Below are 26,557 nucleotides of genomic sequence, written 5' to 3'. Positions count from 1 at the left end.
AAAAAAATAACAAAGGAATGCTAATATTATATTAATCTTAAAAAATAGGTAAATTAAATTACGCCGACCGATATAAATAATAAATATTTCTGAAATTTTATATTTTATGTATTTATTAAATAATAAATATTATATTTTCTGTTATTCTAAATTTGTTAATATTTTAAATTATTATTTTTAATTTATTTATTTCTCCATTTAATTAATTCTTTTTTTGTTTTTTATTATTTATGATTAATTTTCTATTTATTTAATTTTGTATATATTTATTATCACCTCGGATGTCTGATAAACTTTTTGTATTTCCAACTATTTCATTTAATTTAAATTATATTACAAGTCTATTATAATTTAATACTACATGTATTTTTTATTTCCCCATTAGTTGTGTTGTAATATTAAACAACTCTTTAATCATTAATATCATAAATAAAAACTAGCTTTGCTTTAAGCTGTGCTGCTTTTGCCTAGCCTTTAGCTGCTCAGCTGGCCTGTCACTAATGATGTCTTCTATATATGTACGTTAGATAGATGTACTATATATGCCAAACGACTAGTCAGACTTCCTGAAGTAAAAAGTCAAGTACGAGCATTGCAGATGAGCTTAAGCGAAAAGAAAATACCCGCTCATACTTAAAAAGTTTTGAAAGCAAAAAAAATAATAATAATGTGAAAGTTGATTGATAGATTGATAAAGATAAAATAGTATAGGTGGACTATATAGTTTACTTACTGTTAACCAAGTATAAAATTTGATATTTCAAGCTTGAAAATTTTTATATAAAACATAGTTTTAACTGATAGAAAGCATGGAGAATTCTAATTTCAAGTCTCCTCTCCTATCTCTTCTCTAATCCCGCTGAAAGCCCCAAGTACGCCTCCTTAAACCCAAAATGGGAGGGTATTCAAAATGAGAAGCGCAGAGCTTAACCTCTTGCTGGCCCGCAGCTCCTTAGCGAGCCGCACATCAGCTTCTGGCCAGCTGCTAGCGCATTCCACAACTTGGCTTCGTAACTTTTTTCAGCGAGCGCTAAGTGCATTTTAATTTGTCTTTCGTGTTTAAGCATGCTCGACCTGCAGCTCTACAGTCTGTGGTCCTGACCCGTTGTCTACAACAAATTAAATTTGAGGCAGAGCGTGAGACAGGTGAGACAGCTTAAAGGCATGGCTAGAGCCAAGAGCTCTGATGGAGGTGCTGCTGCACTTTATGCACTTCAAGTTGAAGTTGGCCAAGAAGCGTAAATTCATTTTAACTATAACTATGCATTAGTATACTCTCTCTCTCTCTCTCTCTTACTCTCTCTCTCTCTCTCTGTTGACAAATTAATCGAACTTAATGTAAAATATATTTATTAAGTTGAGAAAAAAGTGCTCGGAAATTGAATTTGCAAATTTTGTTTACTTAGTCGTTTCATAAGACGATTGCAATTTTATAATTGCGTCAATTACGAGCAGCTTGGCCCACAGACAGCAAAAGAGACAGAGAATTGGAGAGAGAGAGAGAGAGAGAGAGAGAGAGAGCGGATGAGCAAGAGAGGAAGACAAAATGAATGCTAATACATAATTATGAATTTGTTATTGCTTCATTAGCTCAGTGACCAAGGCGAACGTTGCTCGGCATTGAGCTCAATTAGACAGTGAGTGCCAAAAATATATGTATGCCTTGCATTAATGCATAGCTAATGCCACAGAGATTACTTGTGAATTACCAGAGGAAGAATAAAAAGCGCAAAAAAAAAAAAAAACTAGGGCATGTCATTTAACTGAGCTGCTTAAGTCGAAATAATTTGTATATTTAAAATTTATAAATTTTACAAACATTTCATGCTTTTATGGTATGCCCACGATGCAGGGCCATTGTATAATGCATATTGCTTAAGTGTATTGTTAACACATTTGGCTTTCTCTGTTGGCATTGGCAGAGCTATTTCTATATACCCTAAATGAGGGAGATATAAGGGAGAAGGGTCGATGGGATTTATCAATAGGAGTATTTTATTATATAACAAACTAGATTAATTCTTGACAAAACTAATATGCCCATTTCTATGATTAAAAATTCACTCACAAAAGGTTCTCATAAATATTTTTCTTCTATTCTTCAATTTCAGTGGAAATTTCAGTTCAATCTCCCGCTTCTCTGGTCTGTTGCTAATGAGGTAAGTATCAAAGTCTTACTTAATGAAAACGATAATGATAACGATAATGAATAATGAATAATGATCATGAAAGTGACAGTGGCAATGGCAATGACAATGCTAATGATATTGTTGATGACAATGATATTGAATAATCAATATTAAATATTAAATATGATAATGACCTTGACAATGATAATGCTACTGACATTGCTAATGATAAGGACAATGGATATGCGCTAGTCGTGTACTGCCGCCGCGCCAACTCTGGCACTGGTTTTTATTTCATATATTTCTAGTTTTGTTGATGTTTTGTGCGCTGGCTCGCAGTCGGAGCTTCTATTGTTCCATTTTTGTTTGAAAAATGCCAAGAATACATAGCCGGAAACGGACATTTGCATATATTGCGGTTGTGCTTTCTGCTCGCTTGGCAATGCAATGCCAATGACTAAGCATACCCTGTATGAGTGTGATTGAGATGGGTATGATAGAGGTCAGAATAGAGATGGATATAATAGAAATCTGATGAAAGAAACTCATTTGCTGCAATTATGATGTATTTGATTTGATTTTTATAGGGTATCTATGTGCGCAGTTGATTCAATGCAGGCTGCATGTTCCACTAATCTTCTTTATATTCTGCATCAAATTAGGTCAGCATTAATGTAGTTCTCTTCTTACCTCCCCAACTCTTCTGAATACAGGATATCTGCATGTCGAGCAGCTGCCCACATACACCTATTTGTTTAAGCTTATAGTTGTAGTACCCGCATTTCCATAGCTTCGAATTGTTGTTGTCTCAGTAGCTTGGTCAGATTTTGTTGCTCTATTTGCCCAACTGCTCTCGACTTTCCTCTTTTTCTCTGTGTGTGTGAAGCCGCGGGCACATTTCGTAAGCGAGAGAATACAAAAAAAAAGTATTTGAAATGTTGTCTTTCGCTTCTTGTCAGCAGTTTTTGGACGATGGCTTATCGCCAAAGCTGTTGAGCATTTGCCACAAGTGGACAACAGTCGCCGCAGCAGTTGCAGTTGCAGTTGCCTCTTGGCCGTTTGGCTGTTAGCAGTGAACACAGCAGCCACAGCTGCAGCTACTCTGCATAAGCCGCAAAGATATTTGACTATCAGCCGGTCAGTTCGGCAGGAAAAGAGCAAATGCCAGCGCCGGAAAAGCATTGTATTGGCAATAATAATGATAATAATAATAGTAATAACTATAAAGAATGAGTAGGGAATATAAAAAACGAAATGTTTAGAGCTGACAATTTGTAGTTTAAAAATTTTTAGTTTTTTTTTAAGACTAAAAATTGATTCCCAAGTGACTTTAAAGTACTTTAAAAATATTGTGTAAAAAAGCTTTATCTTAGCTATATTATATATGATAAATCTCTGTTGATTTTTCTTAACGCTAAGTTTTATTGTTTAACAGACCTCTCTGGGAAATATGGCCAAAGATTGACAGCAACCTTAGATTTCCCAAAAGTATTTTTAAAATATTATTTCCCATATAAAATATATCCTATTTACATCATACACTACTTCCCAGAAAAGTATACATAAAAATAAATAATATAAAAATAATATAAAAAAGAAAAATAATTATTTTCAATAATAAATCAATTACTTTCCACATATCAATTGCCTATTTCACACACACGCACACACACACACACACACATTTAGTGCACATAGGCAGGTCCTATCCCAACAATAAAACGAATTGATAAGACGCTGATAACAGCGCTTCAGGCCTAGCGCCTGCCAACGCTCTTTATTTTCGAACTAAGAGCGAAACTCTACACAATGAGAAAGAGAGAGAGAGAGAAAGTGTGTGTGTGTGTGTTGGCAGCAGCGACGTCGGCAGCGCAGGCAATGTTCATTTACACATGGCGTTAACTTGACTAACGAAATGCGTCTTCGGGTGCAGCACGAGCCGACGACAACGACGATAACGACGACGACGACGACGACGATGAACACGACGAAGCCTCCTCTGTCGCTGCCGCTGGCGCTGCTGCTGCTGTGGCGGCTGCTCATATATGCGCTGTGACGTAGTCAGTCGATGCTGCTGCTGCGACGCCAGCTGAGGCAGCGCGTTTTTGGGGTGCTCTGCCGACGCTTGCTGCTGATAAACAGTTTTCGTTTATCATCAGTTTGTCGATGGCAACGCGCGCAACTGGACGTTCTTTCGCTTTCATCCGAATCTCCTCTTCACGTGTGCACCCTACAAAAATTTCACTTTATATTCACTGCATGTGTCTGAGTTTGTGTGTGTGTGTGCGCGCTAGTGTGTGTTTCCGAGTACGTTGTAGGAGCTAACTTTAAACGGTTTTGGCGGTGCTGCAAGTGAGTGCTCGAGCCACTTTCTTAATTTCGCCGGTTACAAATTGTTTATGCTAAATATAAAATAAATAAAAAATTAAAAAAAAAAAAACTTATCGTAGTTTTTTATGTGGTGGCATGTGCAGCAAGATCCAGTTAGAAATACAACTGCAGAGCAGTTGAAAAAATGTGAGTAGGAAATTCGAAACTTATCAAATAAAATAGAAAATAAGTTTGCATAGGACATTAGAAATAGTGTTTGTATATTAATAAATAAGCAATTGATAAATTCATATTAAATAATAAAAAAAATAAAAGAAATTTTAATTAAACAATAAAGCAAATAAATATGAATATATAAATAGAAAAAAAAAGGTAAACCAAAAATGTTAAAAAATTATTTAAATGATAAAATGATAAATAAATATATTAATAATAAACAAGAAAAGTTTTTGCAGTAATAATGCAACATATATGAAAAATAAATAATAAAATAAACTTAAAAAAAGAAAACATATTATTGAAAATATATATTTCATAAAATTTACAAAAATTTCATATATAAAATATTGTAAATATATATAAACTTGATAAAAATAACATAAACAAATTGAAATTATTTTTTAAATAAAATAATAATAATAATTATAATTATTGAAATACAAAAGCAAAACTGAAAATAAAAAATAAATTAATAATACCATTTTTCTTTTTGGATATATTAATATGAATACCAAATACAAAAAATAAAACACCATAATAAATAAATAAATCAAAATGTATAAAACAAAACCAAAATAATATTTCACAATACAAGAATACACAAAATGTTTTATACAAATCATCGAAAAAAAAAAATATATATATATAAAATATATACATATATAAAACATTATAATACAATAAAGAAGTTATTAAAAATAATAAGAACTTTTAGCTCAAGCCCAAAACATTTTTAATTAACCAAAAAGGTAGAAGGGTTTACAAAGTTAAGAGGATTTGACTGAAGTACCACAACTGTACAAAGTGAATGCATAAACAATGTAAATTGCAATTGGTGCTCGCTCCAAGGCGAAGGTAGCCGTAGCCGTAGAGCTACTAGTAGCTCGTCGATTTCCTAGAATTTGGTAATTGAAAACCCATTTTAAGGGCTTAACGAGGAAAACATGAACAAAAAAAAAACGAAAGCGGCTATGAATTTGTAATTGTCTAAAATAGCTTAACTGACCTAAACGAAAAGAAAAGCGAAGAAGAACGGGCCAAAGGCTGCCTGATACATTTTCGAGGGTATGCACGCGTTTTATATAGCAAGTCTCTAGCCTCAACAGTCTGAAGAAACCAATATACTCATTTCGCTTTCCTGAATGAGTATACACAGCAAAAAAAAAAAAAAGTGCGTAACTAGACTTAAATTCTTAGCGCACGCATTTTCAGCTTATATATATTTTAATATATATTTTATTTCTCTACGCCTGCCGCAAACAAGTGCAAAGGTGCAGAGGCTGTGCGACTTGAAAAGTCAAAAAAATTATGTAAATGCAAAGAAACATTTTTTATGCATGTAAACAATTTTTTGCGCCATTATGCGCCATCAAATATGCAAAGATATGTTGCTCGACAGACAGCGAGTGGGAGAGAGTGGGAGAGCGAGAGGCATGACAGGCTGGGCTACAGTATCTAGTCAGCTGACAAGCCAGCGTATCAAGTGAACTCCAAGATTTTGTTGTTGTCAGATTTCCTGTTTGCTGTCAAATCAAGTTCCAGTTCCAGTTGGAGTTGAAATGGTAATCACATTTGCGTTTTGGCTTCTCGCTTTAATTAAATTTAATATGCCGCTGCCTTAGAGCTACGCAGATAACGAGACAAAGAAGCAGCGCGAAGAGATGAGATAAGAGCGCACGAGCGTCTGGGAAGATAAAGTTGTCTTCTTTTTGCCAGTTAAGCGTGCAATATTTAACTTTTGAATTTTGCATTCAATACACGCACCAAAAGCAGAAACTTGGCACGCTTTGGCTACAAGTTTGCCACACACATTTATACATACACGCGCACACACACGCACACACACACAGGAACTGGCTTCCTCTCTTTTTTTGAAGGCTGACTGCATAGACCCAGTGCCACGTTTTTATTGTAAGGCGAAAATCCCTGACATGCTTTTAGTAGACAAAATATGCCGCTAAAATCGCCAAACTGCCCCACAGCCAATACTATATACTACATGCATATACATATGTACATATATCCCCTATATACATATATAATATATATAACGCCCGCAGCTGGCGACATTTGTTACATTTATTTACGCACAAGCAGAGCGTACGAAAATGTTGTAGCAAATAAGATTAACGCACGCAGCTGAAAGTAGTGAATGCCATAAAACTTGTGCCCAAGCTTCAAGCGCAGCAAACATACAGAGTGAGAGAGATAGAGAGAGAGAGAAGGAGTGAGAGGTAGAGTTGACAGAGCGAGAGCGCAGGCTGCTCTTCAAGTTGTTTGCCAAAGTCAACGACATTGCCGTAGGTGCTATCCATTCATCATCAAGTGGCGTCTCCTGTCACGCATTCCCGCCCACAGGGTACCTCACCAGCCCCCCCTCCGTCCCCAGCCATGCATGCTTCTCGCATATTTCGCTGCTGCAAACAATGTGCCGAGCGTAAGCGGCAAACTTTTGGCTTACCATGTCATTTGCTATAGCTAAGCATAATGCATCCCTGCCTCTCACTCTCACACACACTCTCTCTCTCTCTCTCTCTCTCTCCGCTGACAATAATTTAGGGTTTAAACATTTTTTATTGCCTACATTTGGGCGCGCGCCTAGGGCTTGCGCTTTATAGACACGAACCGACCCGGACCCAGCCATCCAACTCCAGCGCCATGTCAGCTGCGTTTTATGTATGCAGGCGGTCGTTAAGGCATTGCACTCCAACGACGTGATGTGGACCTCTCGTAATTTTAACACAATTAACACGCGCGCCGGCCCGATGCGGCGTATACGCAATATTACGCATACGCCACATGTACGCCAAAGGCTTAATCTTATTTGGAAACAATGAGGAACAACGTCGCGCTTAAAGCATATTAAAGTGTATTTGCATTTACATCTGCTCAAACTTGAGGCGACACGTGACACGTGCCGGATTTCTGGCATCTGTGCCGTGCAGCTAAGGCCTAGTCAAGTGTGCTTAAGCCGAACTTCTAAGCGGCTTAAATCTTAATTAATTCGTGCACAAAAGCACTTGAGATATTTATTTAAAATTTAAGAAATTTAATATACCAACTGCAGGCAGCTCTATGTCTCTCTCGTCTCTGTGTTGGTCCATTAACATTTCATTTAAAGTTGAGCCACTTAAATATAGCCGCGCAGCTGAGCAAATAAATTACAATAAAAAAATTGTTTCGTTATTTTGTTGTTGGCCAAAAATGTAAACGGCGTCGGCTGCAGCAGTAAAGTTTAATATTTCCTTCTTCTGCTTCAGCATCGCTTTTTAAAGGAATTATTAAAAATTGTACAATAAAAGCAAGAGCGGGGCGTTATTAACCTGTGCACAGCCCAAGCACAGCCCCGTCCGCCTTCTCGCACCAAAATATGTTTAGTCGTAAACATATTAAAAGCTACTTTGCATAAACTTCGGGCAACAGCAACAGCCTCAGACTCAGACTCAGATCCAGTCCCAGTCCCAGTCCCAGGCCCATTTCCAATCCCTTTGCCACAGCTCACAGCTCGCACAGTTCGCACATTTCTACCCGTTGCCATTCGCTGCAAGGACAAATGCCCATTTGCGATTTATTGAAAAAGGGAAGAAAAACGCACAAAAAAATAAAAATTGTAAAAATAAAATATAAATGGGCAAAGGCACAAAATCAGAGTGAGAGAGAGAGAGTGGGAGAGGGGGCAAAATATATACCATAAAATAAGTGACGCCGCTGTCTTTATTAGGCCGGGCCAAGCGAACTGGTTAAAAGGCTTCATTAAAAACACATTTCGTGCATAAACGTTGACGCCGTTGTCGACTTCATTCAAATGCAGCTAAATGTACAAAAAGACAGACAAACAGCAAAAAGAAAACACGTCAGAGCGCTGCAGTCAGGCGTTAACGACTGCAGAATACTCATTCACAGCTGAAATTTGTGTCAAATTCATTTGGAATTTCTCTAAGATAAAGTAAAGACTTGACACGCCCAAAATGGGCGTAGATATAGACTCTATAACTCTAGCTCATCAACAACTATAGTTTCTGAAACGTGATAAATTTTATAGTTCAACAACAGATATCAAATTTTTCTAGTCTCTCACTTCAATTGCGTCTGTCCGTATAGACTTCAAGCCAGACATTGCACAAAACCCATATACTCTTTTCTCATCAGTGAATGAGCATAGAAATACCCCCAGCAATGTGAAAAGAAAAGCAACAAAAATTTAGGCAGCGAGCTGTGTAATATAAACCGAAAACTCATATTATTTGCTTTTGAAAAGCGGCTGTCAGCAAAAGGCGCAGCAAACACCGAAAAAAAAGCGAAAAATACAGAAGAGAAAAACGTCGAATTGAAAGGGAAAACTCATATTTGCTGATAGCTCAGTTTTTCGACTATGCGGGCACCGCTCAGCTCGTGAATAGCAGATAGCAGCTGACTATATATATGTTCGTATAAATAACAAAGAATACCTATATGTATGGGTAAAAATAAATTTTTTAAAATTATCTTTAAAGTTTTTAAAAATATTTTTATATGTGTGGAATTTTTTGTCTATGAGATTTTGCTTATTGCTTCAACTGAAAATATGTAGCGTTATTTGAAATTGAGACAGCAAATTGAGAATGAGGTAAAAAGCATCGGCTTGCAATTTCAATTCTATTGAATTCTATTTCCACCTTAAACCTGTTCTGCTTTGCAATTTCTGAGAAGCGAACAAATTTATCTCTGCGGAGCAGCCGGACGGCATAAAGTGTATTGAAAGTGAAGGAGGTATTACGGTATTACGGTACTGCTTACATAATTGAAGGGATTGGCTGTGCATTGAACTAGACACGATCTGAGCAGGATAGAAAGTCATTCTGTCAATAGATTGCGTGATAATTCAAACAAACATAAAATAAGCAAAAAATATATTTATATAAAAATATAATAATGATAAAAATTATATACAATTTTTATAATATTAAATAAAAAGTCATATAAATCTAATATAATTATTTCATTCATAAATTGAACTTTATCCAAAAAATATAAAAAAGAATATAAGGAAATATAATATTAAATATAGTAAAAATATATCGAATTGGGAAATAATAAAAAATATAAATGAAAAAAATAAATAACAAATGAATAAATGTAAATAAATGAAATAGTAAATTAAAATTTAATCAAAATAAATAAATATAAATATAAATATAAATATAAATATAAATATAAATATAAATATAAATATAAAAAAAAATAGAAATAAATATAAATATAAATAATACAATATACAAAATATAAATTTCTAAAAAAAAAATATGGTATTCATCAATAATAAATTAAGCAAATGAATATGTATTAAAAAATTTATGTGCATATATATAGTAAAAAATTTAGAATGTGAAATCAGGCTATTTGTTTTTGGTTTTTATTTTTTTATTTACAAGATTTTATTATTACATAAATTTTTTCTATATTTCCATTACTTTCTTAAATTAAAAATATATATATATATTTTTTACTCAAACCTCAATTTTATGAATATTATTCAGCAATATATTCTTTAATGTGCTGCTTCGCTTTAAGCTATGCCAGTTTGGGATTTCAATGTAAGCACGTTTTGTCTATAATCTCATCACCACTGCATACACACACACACACACACACACACACACAGACACATATATATTCGCAGACCCCGCTGCTGTCTGTGTGTTGATTATAGCTTAGTTTATCAAAGCGTTTGCCTTATTTATATTTTCGACTGGCAAAGCGCGACTAAAGAAAATATTTACAATGCAGTGGAGCGATAAAATGAAAGTGACACGCCCCCAACGCAGCCCACAGGCCAGCAGCACAGGCAGGCGCACCCCAATCCAGCTCAGGGCGGGCGCTGACCAGTGGCCAGTGAAATAGTGTATAGGGCAGCGTAGGCATGGCTCATACTCTACCCAGGCAAAATCGTGTGTGTCATGGCAGTTAGGACATAATCAAGTTTCAATTTCAAAACAATTCGACAGCCAAAAAAAATGAGAAAAAAAAAACTGCTCGAAGAGAAAATTTCGCACAAAAGAGAGTGCTTGGAATTTTAAGCATCGTCTCGATAAGATCTGTGTGTGCGAGGGGGGGGGGGGGGGGGGGGCGTGGCACACGTATGTGACGATGTCGTCAATGTTGTAATGCGAGTCGCAGTGCGCAGGGGGCCACAGAAATTAAATGGAAACGAAAACGAGCAACAGCAACAGCAGCAGCAGCAGAGCAGCAGCAGAGCAGCAGCAAAGCGGCAGCAGAGCGGCAGCAGCAGCGCAAAAAATGCCAGTGAAATGTACACAAAAGGCAGCCCAAGCTGCCTTGCCTTGCATTTGACAGCACAGGAGCAGGAGAAGCAGCAGCAGCAGCAGGAGCAGGAGTAGGGGAAGGTACACATCAAAGCGCCGGCTGCACGCATCGATGCCAGAGCCAGAGCCAGAGCCAGAGCCAGAGCCAGAGCCAGAGCCAGAGCCAGGCGAGCAGCCTCGACTCTGCGCTGTGTGTAGTTCATTATGGGCACTAGAACTGTTTAATGTCGTTTAAAGAGTCGCAGCCACAAAGCAGCGCGAAACAAAGCCACAAAATGTGGACAGCAGTGGCTGAGCAAAGGTAGGCGTTGTTGGGTGGGGGCGTGCCAAATGCAAGGGTTTTCCCCAACGCCAACATTGCGGACAATGGCCGTGCCACATTGTGTGACGGTGTTGGTTGGCCCTAACTCTACAGCTCTCTCCCTCTCTCTCTCACTCTCTGTGTCACCCTATCTCTCTTTCACACTGTGTGTGTGTGTGTGTGTGTATTATAAGCAATTTTCCATTTTCCACATAATTTTTTGCTTTGCAAGTTTTGCGCTTTGCGCTTTGTTACACGCTGACAGGCGACTATGAAAGCGAAACGTAATGAAAATGGCAACAAACAAAATAATTGAAATTTGGTTTAGCAACAACAACAACAACAACAGCAGCAACAATACTAGCAACAAGAGCCACAGCAACAACTAAGCCATGAAAAAATTGGCCAAATGAGAACGAAAATTTGAGGCAAAAGCGAATGCCAGCAACACACACAGAGAGAGAAAGAGAGACAGAGAGAGAGAGAGAGAGGGCGAGTGGGATAGAGAGAGACCCCAAGCGTACGAAGATGAGAATTTAAGCCAAGTCGCAAAAGCAAATGAAAAACCAAAAAAAAAAATCCAAGCCAAAAGGAAAATGGGCAACAAACAAAAAAAAAAAGAAGCTGCTCAAGAAAATACGCAGACCGAGACGACAATGTGGCCTTATTTTGTGCAGATTTGTCTGTTGATTTTCCTCTCATTTCCCCGAAATCTTCTCTTATGTTTTGTCGTTGTTGTTGTTGTTGTTGTTGGTGTTTATTTTTTATATTTTTGGTTTTTTCGTTTCTTGTATTTTTTGTTGTTTTATTTTTGTCTTGAAAAGTTGTGCGACCATCGCAAATTAAATTTTCCAATTCGCAACGCCCATGCTTAATGTCGCAATGTTTTGCTTGGGCTTTACCTTGACTTGGCTGAGCGCGGCGCGGCGCGGCATGGCTAAGGCCTGACATATTCAATTTTCTAATTCTGTGCTATATTACAAGTAGCGAGACAGAGATGGAGAGAGAGTGAGAGTAGGAGAGGGTGAGAGGGTGAGAGTGGGCAGCAAAGTAAGTCAAATCTTGACTAGCGCGAAGCTGATATTCCCTTACAGTTTTCACTTGGCACAACAGTTTTTTTTTTATTTTTGCATATGTGTGCAATGTTTGTATGTAAAATTCGTTTGCAAATCAATTTCCTCTCCGCTCAGAAACTTTTCAAAACACTGCAAAAGTTGTGGAAATTTTCAACAATTATTTATGCGTTTGTGCTGCGATAAAAGCCAAAAAAAAGGAAAGTAGAACTTTTGTAGAACTTTAATACTCTATGACCAGTTATTCAAAGCTCAAGTTGATGTGAAAGTTATTGCGGCATAGATCTAGAGAGCGCAGGCAACAGGACGAAACAGGATGTACGCAAAAGTTAAATATAGAGGAGGAGAAGCATAGGGTATGCGCTGGCTGGGCTATGACTTAGAGGCATGGAAATTGGGCATTAGGAAATTAGGCCAAAATAATTATGGAAATAAATATAAATAAAAATAATAGAAATTATTTAATATACATAGAGAATAATAAGATTAATAAACTCATTTTTTAATTAATTAGAGATCCCTCTTATATAAAATATTCCTCTAAATAATTATATAATTTTTAAGATTCGTTTCTTATAAATATTAAAATACTTATAAATAATTATAAAAAATAAAAAATAAATAAAAATTAAAAAAAAAAAAATTAAATATTGTTTACTCACTTAACTTCAAATGCAAAATTCGAATTAAAAAAATCTAAAAATGTTGACATAGCTTTATAATATATTCTTAAAACTAATCTATAAAACGAACATCTAGAAGATTTTTTGATATTTTCATTTAATTTTTCAATTACCGCCGCAAATAAACTTATTTCCTGAATTTTTTAAATTTTAGTGAAGACTTATAGAAATAATATTTCCTCTAAATTTGCTCCTTAGGTATATCAACTTAACATATCAAAAACTCTTAACAAAAATTTGATTCCAATAGATTCCTCTACTATCTACTATCAATCAATCTCCCTGCTTGCATCAAGCACTTAATTCACATGCCCCTCAGCTTCAAGAGTATCTCAGAAGGCAAAGCAGCAAACCAGCAAAATATATGCCAATTGTATGCTAAGGGCTGAACGGGTATCCAAATGGATTTTGTTGCGATTTAGTATGTTGGCCAGGCCAAAAACGTAGCAGCAATTTCCATTTCCATTTCGCTTTGGTTTTCTCTTTCGTTTTCCTGTGTGTTTTGTGTTTTTCTGTTTTGCTTATCTGTCTCATGCATAATTTAAAAATCTGTTGCCCGTTTTTGAGCGCAACTTTAACTGATGTGTGTGTGTGTGTGTGTGTATCATTGTAATTATTTGTAATTGATATTGCTTAATTGCACAATTAGAATGACCAAAAAGCGGACGCAAGCATTACAAATTCCCTAATTGTAGCTGTGGGTAATTACTTGTATCAATTGCGATACACGCACACACACACAGACGTACTCATACACACACTCACTTACTTTGCTATATAGGTAACTAGCGCAACTTGTCGCTTGCATTCGCCGCTCGCTAGACAGGTAAAAGCAGTTGGCCAAGAGCGGGTGACTAGAGAGGTGGGGGTGGGGCGGATTGGGGACTGTGACTCGACAGCGTCGCATGTCCTGTTGTACATGCAGGTCATGGCATACGCTTTGTGTGTGCGTCCCGTTACATTCGCCATCATCAATTTTTGCTCACGTTAAAGCCAAACATCGCACAGCAGCCGAGAAAGCAGCGAGAGGTGTATAAATCAAAAGCAACTTGCAAATAACATTAAATGCTTTAAAAATAAACTAAGCTAAAAACTTTTTAAAGATACGAGTGTATATAGAAACAAGGCGCCTTAAAAGTCCCTTATCATTCCATCCCTAGTTACACTTGCAGTAACAAATCTTAAGTAGAACTTGAAAATTATTTAATATACCAATTATTTAGAGCTTTGTATTCCTTTGAGCAAAAATCTTTACAAAAGTGCATAAATTTAATTTGCTGTAAATATTTACATATTTCAACTAACTTCTCTTTGTTTTTAATATCTTGACTTTTTAGCTTTACTCGAATATTATTTCTCACCATCATAAATTTACTTTTTGCTTTAATCATCTTAAATACCAAGTAAACAGCATTTCGATCATAAATTTAGAAATCTTCTGCCTTTTGTTCTTCTATAAATATAGCAAGCACATATTTTCATAAAAAATTTGTTTAGCTAAAATTGATTTGTGGTCAAACGATTTGCCAGAATTAATGCTCAAGTTCTATATATAGATATGCATGTGCTCCAGCTGAATCTACTTGAAGAGTTGTGTATGCTAGAACTTTTTTAGCGTCTCGCTGTATATACATACATGCAACATATATCAGATATATTTTCATCATATATTTTTGACCTCACCTCGTATACGTAACGCAGGCTACAAAGATATCACCGTTCCATAAATGAGGCAAGCAAAGTGCACACGTTGCCGGCATATTAAAAATGCAAAGAGTGTTTAAGTTTTTTTTTTTTTTTTTTTTTGTGTTTGGCCTTATGCCTTTTCGTTTTGCTTTATATTTTCCCCTTTTCCACAATTTCTTCATTTTTTTTTTTTTTTGGTAATTTTTCATGCTTCCTTTTTGGTTAATTTTATTGGGCGAAAGTCTCAAGCACACTTGATGACCTTGAGGCTGCTTGGCAGCTGCCACGCCCACAGCGCCCCTACTTATGTATGTGTGTGTGTGTGTGTGTGTGTCTACCATGATGTGCCATCAAACGCAGACTTTTTAATGAAAACGTGTTTGTTTTACCAAAAAGCAGCAACTTAGCCTTAGACAGCGAGCGACACATGTTTCACATATATCATATCTAGTATATAGTATATATATATACATATACATGCACATACATATGCTCTCATTACACATATGAAATTTTAATGGCATCTACTTGCACAGACATGAACAATTAAATTACGAAAGTCAAAGTAATGCAACTATTTCATATTCTTACTCAAGCAGGCGAAATGCTACGAGAGATGTAGAAAACTTTGCCAGGCCACGGGGAATGAAAATAAAATAATATCTAACTGAAATGAGTAGAATTTAAAATTTGTTATATTAAATTAAACTACGTGGACTCAGAGTCTCCTTGAGCTATAAGCATATAATTTGCCCTTGCAGCTTATTTCTTGATATTATAGAAAATTTAGCAAGATTTGTATATAAATCATGCCCGATAAGCAATCTAACTGAATGATCTGAGGTAGTCTTTGAGCTATAATCAGAAAATTTGGCTGGTGTGCGTATTTTACAAATTTTATGATATTTAAGTGATATATAGGCAGATATAATGTTCGTGGTGCATCATTATAGCAATATAACTAAGTGAACTCAGCTAGTTCTTGAGCGATAATCTTAAAATGTGGCGTGCCTGCCTAAGATCTATAACTAAAGATATTTATATCAGATATGCACACCTACTATACTTACTACACATAATATTAACTTTATATCTAACTGAACTCAGCAGTTCTGAGAGCTATAAGCATGAAATTCGGTATGCGAGCATATACTATATACCTCACGAAATTGAAATTTGTTTCACATAACCATAATAATTTGTATATATAATATACATAAGCCAAATAATCAACTTTACATAAGAACTTCCAAAGTTGTGCTCATAAAATTCGCGGCTCTGCCATAAAGAAAGTTATTTATATTTGATTCGTGGCACTTACCAGTCCAATAAATTCCGCAATTCGTAAAGCGGCAATCAGAATATGTTTGGTATGCACACACTCGGCTCTCGCCAGTTAATCAAATTATAAATCTTGCCGGCCAACTGCCATAAGTATTATTCAAATATTTGAAGTTTCTCATTATAGCAGTTGCAACATAAAACGAATAAACTAACGTTAATTTATATGCCAGTAAAACATATATATGTATATATACCAAATCGTTCTCTCTCTCTCTCGCACTCTCTCTTTCTCTCTCTGGCTTTGTTGCTCTTTTATTGTGCGTTAGAAGCTGTCGCACAAGTTTCGCATATTTTATGGATGAAACTTTATCGCTTTTATGCTTCGGCTGATAAACGCAGCCAAACGGAAGCAACACAGAAATAAAATAGAAATAAAAAAAATACCAACAAAAAAATACTGAACCCAGAACCGAAACAAATTCTGAATTTATTGCACCTAAAACACACGCACAGGTGAGCGAGTGCTGGCCAGGCGAAACTTTTGATATGCAGCAGTTGTTGTTGTTGTTGTTGTTGTTGTTGTAGCTGCTATTCCAGAGACAGAAAGTTTGGACAAAAAGTTTCGTTTGGTTTTAATTGCGTTGCGTAAGACATTTGAGTTAATTATGCGTCGATTTGGCAAAGGCAAAAGTAAACAAATTAATTAAAGAGCAAACATGTTGATAATGATGCTAAGCACACACACACACAGAGAAAGAGAGAGCGAGAGGGGGGGCAGGGAGAGACGGGGGAGGGAGACACGCACACACAGGCACACAAATGGGCTGAGCAGCTGCCAAGTGTCAAGAGGGCGACTCGCCTTTTGTTTTATGTCCATGTCGCTTGTTGCTGCCGCTGTTGTTGCTGCTGCTGTTGTTGTTGTTGCTGCTGCTACTGTTATAGCTGCTGCTAGCACGCATTAATGTTAATTATTAAGCAAGTGACAATTTGAGTGATTTTCGCTGGAGCCAAACAGCAAACGCTCATCCAATGTCAAAATAAACAACATGCGACAAGAAAAACAATCAAAGCGACATTTGGATGACCCCCAGCACAGCGAAACAGCCAGCAACAGTGTTTGGCCATATAATAAAAAAGAATGTAGGAGAGATAGTAAGCATACACACGCCCACTCTCTCGCTCTCTCTCTCTCTCTCACTCACTCTGTTGCCCTTTGCCTTGCCTGTCATTTATTATCTGCTCTGTTTGATATATCGCTACATTCACACTGTCCAGCGCATTTTTCTTTTAGCCGCAACTTGTTCGCACGCAGCCACATTGGCAATTACACCTACACAGACACACACAGACACGCACACCTCACTCACACTGGGAACGTGAATCGTGTGAAATGTCAACACACTGTGACAGGGCACAAGTGGAAATGGTAATTGCGTGTTAATTGCTTTACGCGATCAAAGTGCTTTCTACATTCACTTTTTTCACACAGAAATACACACATACACGCACGCACACACACACGCACGCATAGAGCGCACATTCAACTGAAGCACAACTAATCAATCTAAGGCCAGGGCTGCCAACGCAATGTACAAAAGACTGCATAGAGAGCGAAAGAGAGAGAGAGAGAGGGAGTGGGACTGGGCGATAGTCATTCACACACACACACGCACACACACACACATGTCGAGCGCACAGATTTCCCATTTACAGTCAACCAATGAGCGCTGCAATTCCGTTTTAGTTACGCTGCCGGCTCTTTGAAATTGCAAGGTTGTTACACGTTGCGTATGCAATTCCCATTCAATTCACGCTCAGCTCCCTCCCTCTCTCTCTCTATGTCGCTCCCTCCCTCTCTCTCTTTATCTCGTACCATTTAACAATCCGCCCGCTTTGCTTTGCCAGAGAAGGTCATCAGTGATTGTTTGCTAAATTGCATTTTGCGGCTTATTGTTTCAAATTTTTAATGCCATCGCACGCTTCGAATAGAAGAACTTCAATTTGGAGTGCAAATAAAAATGAGGAGGAACCATTTGCCGTTGAGCTCAAGCAACTGCATGCTTGCATGCCTTTTGATGGCTAAATGGTTTATGAAATTTATGATTTTTTAATAATTTTGTTATTTGTCAAGCGTAAGACCGCGCTGCGTATAATTTATAGAGTTTTTTATGGAGCAGCTCAACAGGGAGTCAGCTGGAAAAACAAGCTATAAAACTGTTCAATTTATGTTTTATGTTTTTTTCTAAGAATCCTAACACTATATAAGCTCTCCATGATAACTGAGAAGTAGTATATGAGCTCCAAAGGTGTTAAAGTAATAATATCTTTTTTTTTTCGATTTGCCACATCTTTTATAATAGATCAATAAACAGAAAAATTGAAATATGAAACACATAAATATATATATATCTATTTTTTTTTTCAATAAATATTCAACAGACATTTTAAATACATTTTTAATTAGCATAATTAGTTTGCATTCCATATAATTAGTTTGCCAACTTTTAATTTCGATATTTTGCAAATAATTTATGCAAAACTTCATTTGCATGCATAATCCAGTCAAATTTAGAATGTATGAAATAGTCAATAAATTGCAATAGCAATAACTCATGAAGCCACGGCTGAAACATGTATATGAAATATTTGTGAAAAAATAAAAATATTAAAGCCACATTGACAAGGCGAAAAATGTGGAAAAAAATGTTAATAAGAACTGTTCAAATAGAGGGAAAATACTTTAATTGTGCAATTAATACAAAGCAAATAGGGACAAGGAGAGAAAACGATGTACTTTTTAATTAATTAAATAAATACGAAATATTAAAAAACATTCCAGAGAAAGCTTACATGTTTAAAATTAAAATAAAATATAAACAATATATAATATAAATGCATTCTGCGAAAAATTGCTCATTTAATGAGGCGCTTTTTTCCAAAGAATACATACTTTGAAAGAAATGTAAACAAATCAGAAAGATCATAAATTTCAAGGTTTGTTAGTGCTTAAAACAAAACAAACTGTTATAACTGTAATAAGACAATTTTTAATAAACAATTTAATAAACCCAAAATAGGACAATTTTTTATAAACAATTTAATAAACCCAAAATAAGACAATTTTTTATAAACAAAAATACGTCGCAAAAATAAACCAAAATTACAAAATGTAATACAAATAAAAATATATTTTATTTAATAGGAATAAAACAAAAGTAAGCAAAAATAAACGAGCATCAAAAATTTAATAGTAAATAGAAATATATTTAATATAAAATGTAATATACAATATAAAATATTTACCGAAAATAAAAAATAAAATAAATAAATACAAAATTTAATAATCTTAATAATTATAAACTTAATATAAAGAAAAAAATATTCTTTTAATTTTAGCCAAAAATAAACAAAATTAAAAAATTTGATATAAATAAAAATAAATATTTAATATATAAAATTTAATATATTCATTTTATACTATCCGAAATAGAAAATAATCCAAAATAGAAAATTTAATATAAACAAAAATAAATTACATACAAAATTTAAATATTTACCTAAAACACAACACAAACCATTACAAAAAAAAAAAAAAAAAAAACAAAAATTATTTAGAGCAACAAATATTAATATTTCTGATACATTTATGCTTAAGCTGCTGCTAAATCGACTACATATTAAAGTAGTTGACCAAACAAACTGTTCAAACAACGGCCGAATCCTTTAAAGGCTAGCTGAAATCTCTCTATCTCCATATCGATAATCGCTCACAATTACAATTCACAGCACATGTGTGTATATCAGTGTGTGTGTGTGTGTGTGTGTGTGTGTGTGTGTGTGTGGCTTAGCATACCTAGCATAGAGTCAATAAAGTCAATAATTACCTTAAGTTATGCGTGCCCAGCTGGCATTTGATTATTGACATGACCCAAGCCAGTTCTCTTCCTCTTCTGTTTCGCATTGGCTGCCACAGCTGGCGGCACATATGGGCGAGCTGCTAATGCTGGCACGGCTGCCACGCCCTCTAAGCACATTATGACTGTCAACATGTTTATTATTCACCTGTGCATGAAAAAGGCCAAGTTATTAAAAACTTTGTCACATTAGCAGAAGATGGAAGGACGGCAGACGGTAGACGAAAGACGGTAGATGGAAGTCGGTGCCCAAAGGTAAAGCTGGCATGGCAAGCACTTTTGGCAAACAATTGGCAAAAAACACCGGGAGGAAAAGTGAAAAAGAAATGCAATAAAAGTTGCTGCGTATGCGACGTGTTTGCTTAAGTATTTCACAGTTAGGCGACGAACTGGATGGTGGCTGGTGGCTGGTGGCGGGTGGATGAGGCTGGTAGGCGTGGCTGGCTGGCTGATTGTGATAAATGCGACAAAGACATGTGTAAAATATGCTTCATGTGCCTTATTATTGCGTTTTATGGCCCATGGGGACTGACACAACAGAAAAACACACACGTACACACACACACACACACGCACACCTGGCAGGGTAGAAAATTCCAAACTGTCGAAATGCTAAAATGTCGCCCCGCAACTTCTGCTGCTGCTTCAGCGGGCAGCCAAGTGTTTAAATATTTGACGCATTCCGACAATGCCAAAAATGTTTTTAATTATAATTTAATTCTTTTGCTTCTTCTTCTTCTTTCTTACACGCCTGCCTGCGGGCCAAGCTTAAGGTAAAGAAATTTAAAACCGAAAAAGAAAAATAAAATAAAGTTATGTGCAGGCTACTAAAAAACAAAAGTGAACGGGCGGCAGGGGGGCGGGGCCCAAGCAGTTGCTCCCAATGGTCGCATAATCCATAACAACGGGAGCAACAAAAAACGCAGCTCGTAATCAAACACAGCACGCTGAAAATTTCCCTAGAGTAAGAGTCAACCAAAAATATATATATATATATATATATATATGAAAAGGCGAGCGACTGAGAGTGTGTGAGTGTATGCTGCATGTGTATGTAAACATACTTATAAGCATATGAAGACATAAGACATGTTTGCATAATAAAGAGAGTAGCAGAAAAAAAAAAAAAAAAAAAAAAAAAGGCTCAAGAAAATAAAGCAGTCACATTTTTAATAATAGCACAAAAGGCAAAACACACAATGCCAAAGGCAAAAGGCACAACAAAACACAAACACACACACACAAACACACACACAGATAGAGAAAGACACTGAGAGACACAAAGAGACACTGAGAGAGGCCATTCATGCTGAGGGGGCACAAATTCGAGTGTCTTTTGCTGAAATATAACTGTATATTTAGAGCTCTATATATGTGTGTGAGTCTGCCATAAACTCTTGACTTATCAACCCTTTTTAGCATATCTACGAGATGGTCACGTCAAGTCTTGCAAAGGTTGATTTATCATATTCTATATATATTTGCTATTCATATGCCTCAATGATGTCAATGGCCTAAAATGCCTAAAACTCTCTCTCAGGTAATTTTTATACGATCTAGGACCAAAGCCAAGTATTGTAGCAAAGAATCTGTATATAAATGTTGGCAAAACACAATAGATTTAATCTATAGAGGCTTTTCATGAATCCTTAATTAAACTGCACTATAAGTAAGATAATAAACAGCAATGGCATAGGTGGTCGAAGATATAGAAGTAGTATTAAAAAAAAAATAATAATAATAATAATAATAATAATAATAATAATAATAATAATAATAATAATAATAATAATAATTATAATAATAATAATAATAATAATAATAATAATAATAATAATAATAATAATGATAATAATAATAATAATAATAATAATAATAATAATAATAATAATAATAATAATAATAATAATAATAATAATAATAATAATAATAATAATAATAATAATAATAATAATAATAATAATAATAATAATAATAATAATAATAATAATAATAAAAAAAATAAAATTAAAAAAATTGAAGTGACTTAGTACTTAGTTTTAAATCAACTAATTAAATTACAATAATAATTAATAATCAAATAATAAATAACATTTAATCATTCTTCATATTTAATTAGTTCCCTTTAATGTTAGCCCCATCAGCTCAATCAGAACCGAGCTCTACAGGGGCGCGCATCATATAAATACGAACTCACTCTGAGCAAGAGCCTTTGGTTCTCCGTTTTAGTTTTCGGTTGAACGACAAGCCAAACTTGCCCTCGGTTCGTACTCTTCTAAAGAAAGTTCGGGGAACGATACGATCTACGTTCGCCCGATGAGAGTCAGCAAGTGCTCAATGCAAGCGGTCTTCACACACACACATGCACACATTCAATTCACAAAACCTAAAGATGTATTTAGTGAGCACAACCCTCGCATACAATACCAATACATACGCAAGAAAGCAACAAGTGCTTACTTTAAATCAGCCAAACATTCGGAAAAAAACAAGAGCGGAAGAAAAGGAATTGATCAAGAGCTATTCATTAACTATAACTATTCTTATAGTATATTATAAGTATACAATACTTTTCATACAACTCTTCGACAACATCTCGTTCACATATAAACGTTTTACTGCAGCCTTATAAACTCTAACATATTTGCGCAAATAGGATTTAGCAGCAGCAATTATGCTGCAGCAGCAAGAAGCTAAACCCATGCCAGGTCCTCTCCCCGCCCCGCCCACTCCTTGATACATTTGCTGTGCTGTGTGTGTATGTGTGCGCTGGCCAAGCATAATCAATTAAACAAAGTGCACTCGAACTGGATGAGGGAGAGCAGGCATGCTTAATGCAAAAAAAGAAGAAGAAGAAGAAAAAATGTTGCAATTTACGATAAAAAGCACACACACGCAAGCAGATGGAGAGGGAGAGGGAAAGAGGGAGAGTGGGAGCGAGGGATGGGTTGGCTTTTTATGCACACGCTGCGTATACGCAATGTCAAGTGGCACTTGGCGCGTAATTTAGCTCGTTTTTTATACCGACTAGCACTTAAGGCAGCCATTTCATAAAATAAACCATTAAAAGAAGCAAGTAGAGAGCGAAAGAAAGAGAGAGAGAGAGAGAGAGATGTGGGGAATAGGAGCGATGGCAACGCCTGCGACTTTAATTGCATTTTAATTAATTTTTTTCATAGCACTTACGCACAGCCCAGCCATGCACAGGTAATGCATATAATTATGGCCACATCGTTAATTGCAGCAGCAAGAAGCAGCAGCAGCAGCAGGAGCAACAGTTCCTCCACAATTGACTCGCAATCCATTGCCGCTCTAAATACTGCAGCCCACAATATGAATATGGCCAAGATCAGGGCCAGGTCAAGGCTTAATATGATTGAAAATCTCTCTGGAGCTGTCAGCGCAACAGTTGGACAGCAAAAACAATAAACATGGCAGGGGCCAAGCGTGGCGCTCAGTGTCCTTTGCCCTCACTAATTGCCAGCTATGCAAATGTTAAACAAATGACAGAAAAAAGCAACGAAAATACCAACTGAAAAGTGAAAAGTGAAAACAGAAAGCGCGAAGTGAGGAGCTAAGAAGACAAACGTCAACAGACGCCGCGAGCTCGTCGTGGCAAATAAACAAACAATTAAAAAAACGGAAATGACTTTTAAGGCAGCGCCCAACTCAGTCTCCCATCTCCCTCTCTCTCACTATCTCTCTCACTCTCTCACTTGCGAACTGTGTGAAAGTTTACACTGTGCTACAAGTCGACTAGTTTTTATACACTAGGCAAACAGAGGGATGAACGAAGAAAGACTGCTTAAAGTTATGCAAAAATCTATCGATAGCATTTTCTCGATCATTTATCGATAACCATATTCATAACATGCTTTCATTCTCTCACTCATAGCTTTATCGCAGGTTTAGTAGAATGCCATTTCTTATGCCAAACTTTAACTATCGCTACTCGCATTTATCGTCTGCCTTAACTATCGACCATTGCTTGGCTTAAATTTGGCCAACATTTAGCAGCGTCTGCCACACATAAGTGCTACATAATGCCCCTTTATTGCCTAGCTTAGCCTAAGGCTTAACTTTTATCCAATATCCCAGGGCAGATCAATTTAATTAGTACTTTCATATATACATATATACACATATGTATATCTATCTGTATTGAATAGCTTTGGTTATTGCCAACAATCGTGCTAACTAGCCAATGATGCCCCTTTGCGGCAAGTGTAGCAAGCGGGCGAATAAATGGCATGTATATATACATATATATGTATGACCCAATGGGGGCCAACGCGGCGTATGAGTGTTGTGTCTGTTGCTCTACTTTTGTTTTGCTTGGCGCTGACGGGCAGGTAAACACGGCAGCAGCAGCAGCAGAAAGGCAGAGAAAGGCAGAGACGTGTGTTAAGCCAGCGACTTAAAGTGCGTAAATGAGCAAGACACACACACACTTACACACACATGTAGACACTCAGTCTCACACACATACAACAAGCGCACACAAGAGGCAGACAGAGCATTGTAGTTGTGGCGCCTATTATGCGTATACTTAACATTTATTTCACCCAGACAGCACAGCCAGCGTGCGTGTGTGTGTGTGTGTGTGTGAGCAAATGAGTGGCAGCTCATAGACACCGTCGAGTTGTATACACACACATACACAAACATACACATATAAACTTATATATTTATTTATTTAGTATAAAGAGAGAGACAGAGAGAGAGGGAGAGGGAGACAGACATACTTATATATATATATATATCACACCGTGGCATGCAGCATAAATCTCATCGTGCATTCATCAATGTCAAGCCACAAGTTTGCTTTTCATTTGTTGTTGGCTTCATTCTCGCTTTGTCTATGGACGAGGGTTGTTTATAACAAAATAAATAACATTTTATCGCATATCAAGCTGTTGAAACAACCCACGTACTCTCGCCCCACGGCACTTAGTATGCCAGCGAAGGCTTTCGCTACCCATTTGCGAATCGAATTGCAAGAGATTTCAAAGCATCTGATTTCCTTGAACTTGAAAAGCGTCAGATAGTTGTGTGTATACAGGTGTGTGGCTGTGTGTGTGTGGGGTGTGTGTGTGAGTGTGTAAGCGATTGATTTGCATTTGCTGACTGCATTTCATATGCCATCGAATTTTCTTCCATACACCGAAGAAATGGCTACACTCGGGAAACCTTCGCTCGCTTTTTCTCTCTCTCCCTCTCTCTCTCCCTCTCCCCCTGTCTCTCTCTAGCTGTAAACATTGAAATGTGTATAAATTGTTCGTTAAGTTCAAGTGCTGCTGAAATGGGTAATAAACGCAGACAAACAAGAAGGCGCCGATATGTTAGTTCAATGTTAATGACGATGCTGTACATTCGACAACAGAATGATAACAGAGAATACAGTAGCTAGAGCAGATGCTCTAAGCAGAGTTTATCCTAAATTTTCATAACAAGTAACATTAGCTTTACATAATTTTAAATGTAAACACTCTGTAGTTAACAGAGCTAAGCTCTCAGCAGTCATTTATTAACAGAGAAATGTTAGCCTAACGATACTTAACAGCTGCTCAACATTTGCTGCCATATTTAACATAGCTCAACAATATTTCCTCCTTCTTAAGCTTAATCTCAGGAATTTCTGGGTAAAATTTCTCTTGCTACTCTTCTTATTCCATGGAATACAATAAGCTAACTGAAGCGAAGTCAAGCCAAGTCAAACGATTCCTGTGATACAATAAACTAAGCTAACCAAAGCATAGAAACAGAAATTGAATTAGTTAAGGCAGCTGCTCAGCTGCCACAGACCTTCCACTTCAGCTTGGGTATATCTTTGAGTTTTCGCCCAAATCTAATATAGATTCAGATTCGCTGGAGCTTGCGACAATTGCAAGGCCAAAGTGCACGACAATTTCATTTAATGGCTAGCGACCGCAGAGTCGAGTTGTCAGTTGACTAGGCCAAAAAATTCGCTAGACACGGCGGGCGCACAGTGGGTGGGGCGGTGGGTTATGGGGCGTGGTTGCATCAACTAATTTCGACTGGCTGCAAGCTTTTATTTTTGTTTTTTCCCCCTTTTCCTGGACGGGGGATGGCATGGACTTTACGAGCGTCAGGCGCCAGGCGCATTGGCATTGGCAGCCGTCGCCAGCGTCGTCAACTCGAGTGCGCGCATTAAGTAAATAAAGCGTGCAAATAAAATGGAAATACAGACGCGGCGACACGGCTTCACCGTTAGCTCAAAAATCTTTAATATTGCTGCCAACAGTCAAGGCATTCTGCATTGTCTGCTCATCGATTTTCGCACACTTGGCTGATTGCCCAGACCCAGACCTAGATGAACAATGAAGAAGTAGAGAAAAAGAAGAAGAAAATACATCGAAATAAATAGGTCTAACTGGCGCTAAGAGTCATTGAAATTGAAATTATTGAGCTACGCTCGTAGATTTGAATATCGAAGAGTTTCCGATTTCTATTATACTCCAAAGCAATTGAAAATGGGTAATCATGGCAGATTAATTCCCCTTTAAAAATAGATGATAGGCAAAGGCAGACGTTGGCGCTTATAGAGTAAGAATTGTCTGATGGCTGGGCATAACTGACGTTGGAAATTTGAGAATTCATTGTGCTAAATATAA

The 26,557-nt window shown here is 36.5% G+C and overlaps 1 protein-coding gene across 1 annotated transcript in view; it reads left to right on the top strand.

Moving 5' to 3' along the window:
* The first annotated feature begins 4,276 nt into the window (after window positions 1-4,276).
* Window positions 4,277-26,557, top strand: part of 5-HT1A (5-hydroxytryptamine (serotonin) receptor 1A) — an 84,693-nt gene continuing 62,412 nt past the window's right edge. The window contains exon 1 of the mRNA XM_018106724.3: window positions 4,277-4,646. The gene's annotated coding sequence lies outside the window, so the exon portion shown is untranslated. The remainder of the gene's footprint in view (window positions 4,647-26,557) is intronic.

The sequence above is a fragment of the Drosophila navojoa genome, chromosome 5 (genome assembly GCF_054131105.1).
Source record: "Drosophila navojoa isolate 15081-1374.11 chromosome 5, UAZ_NAV_1.0, whole genome shotgun sequence".
NCBI lineage: Eukaryota > Metazoa > Arthropoda > Insecta > Diptera > Drosophilidae > Drosophila > Drosophila navojoa.
Note: the sequence above shows the minus strand (reverse complement) of the source record. Positions and strands in the feature narration are given on the sequence as shown.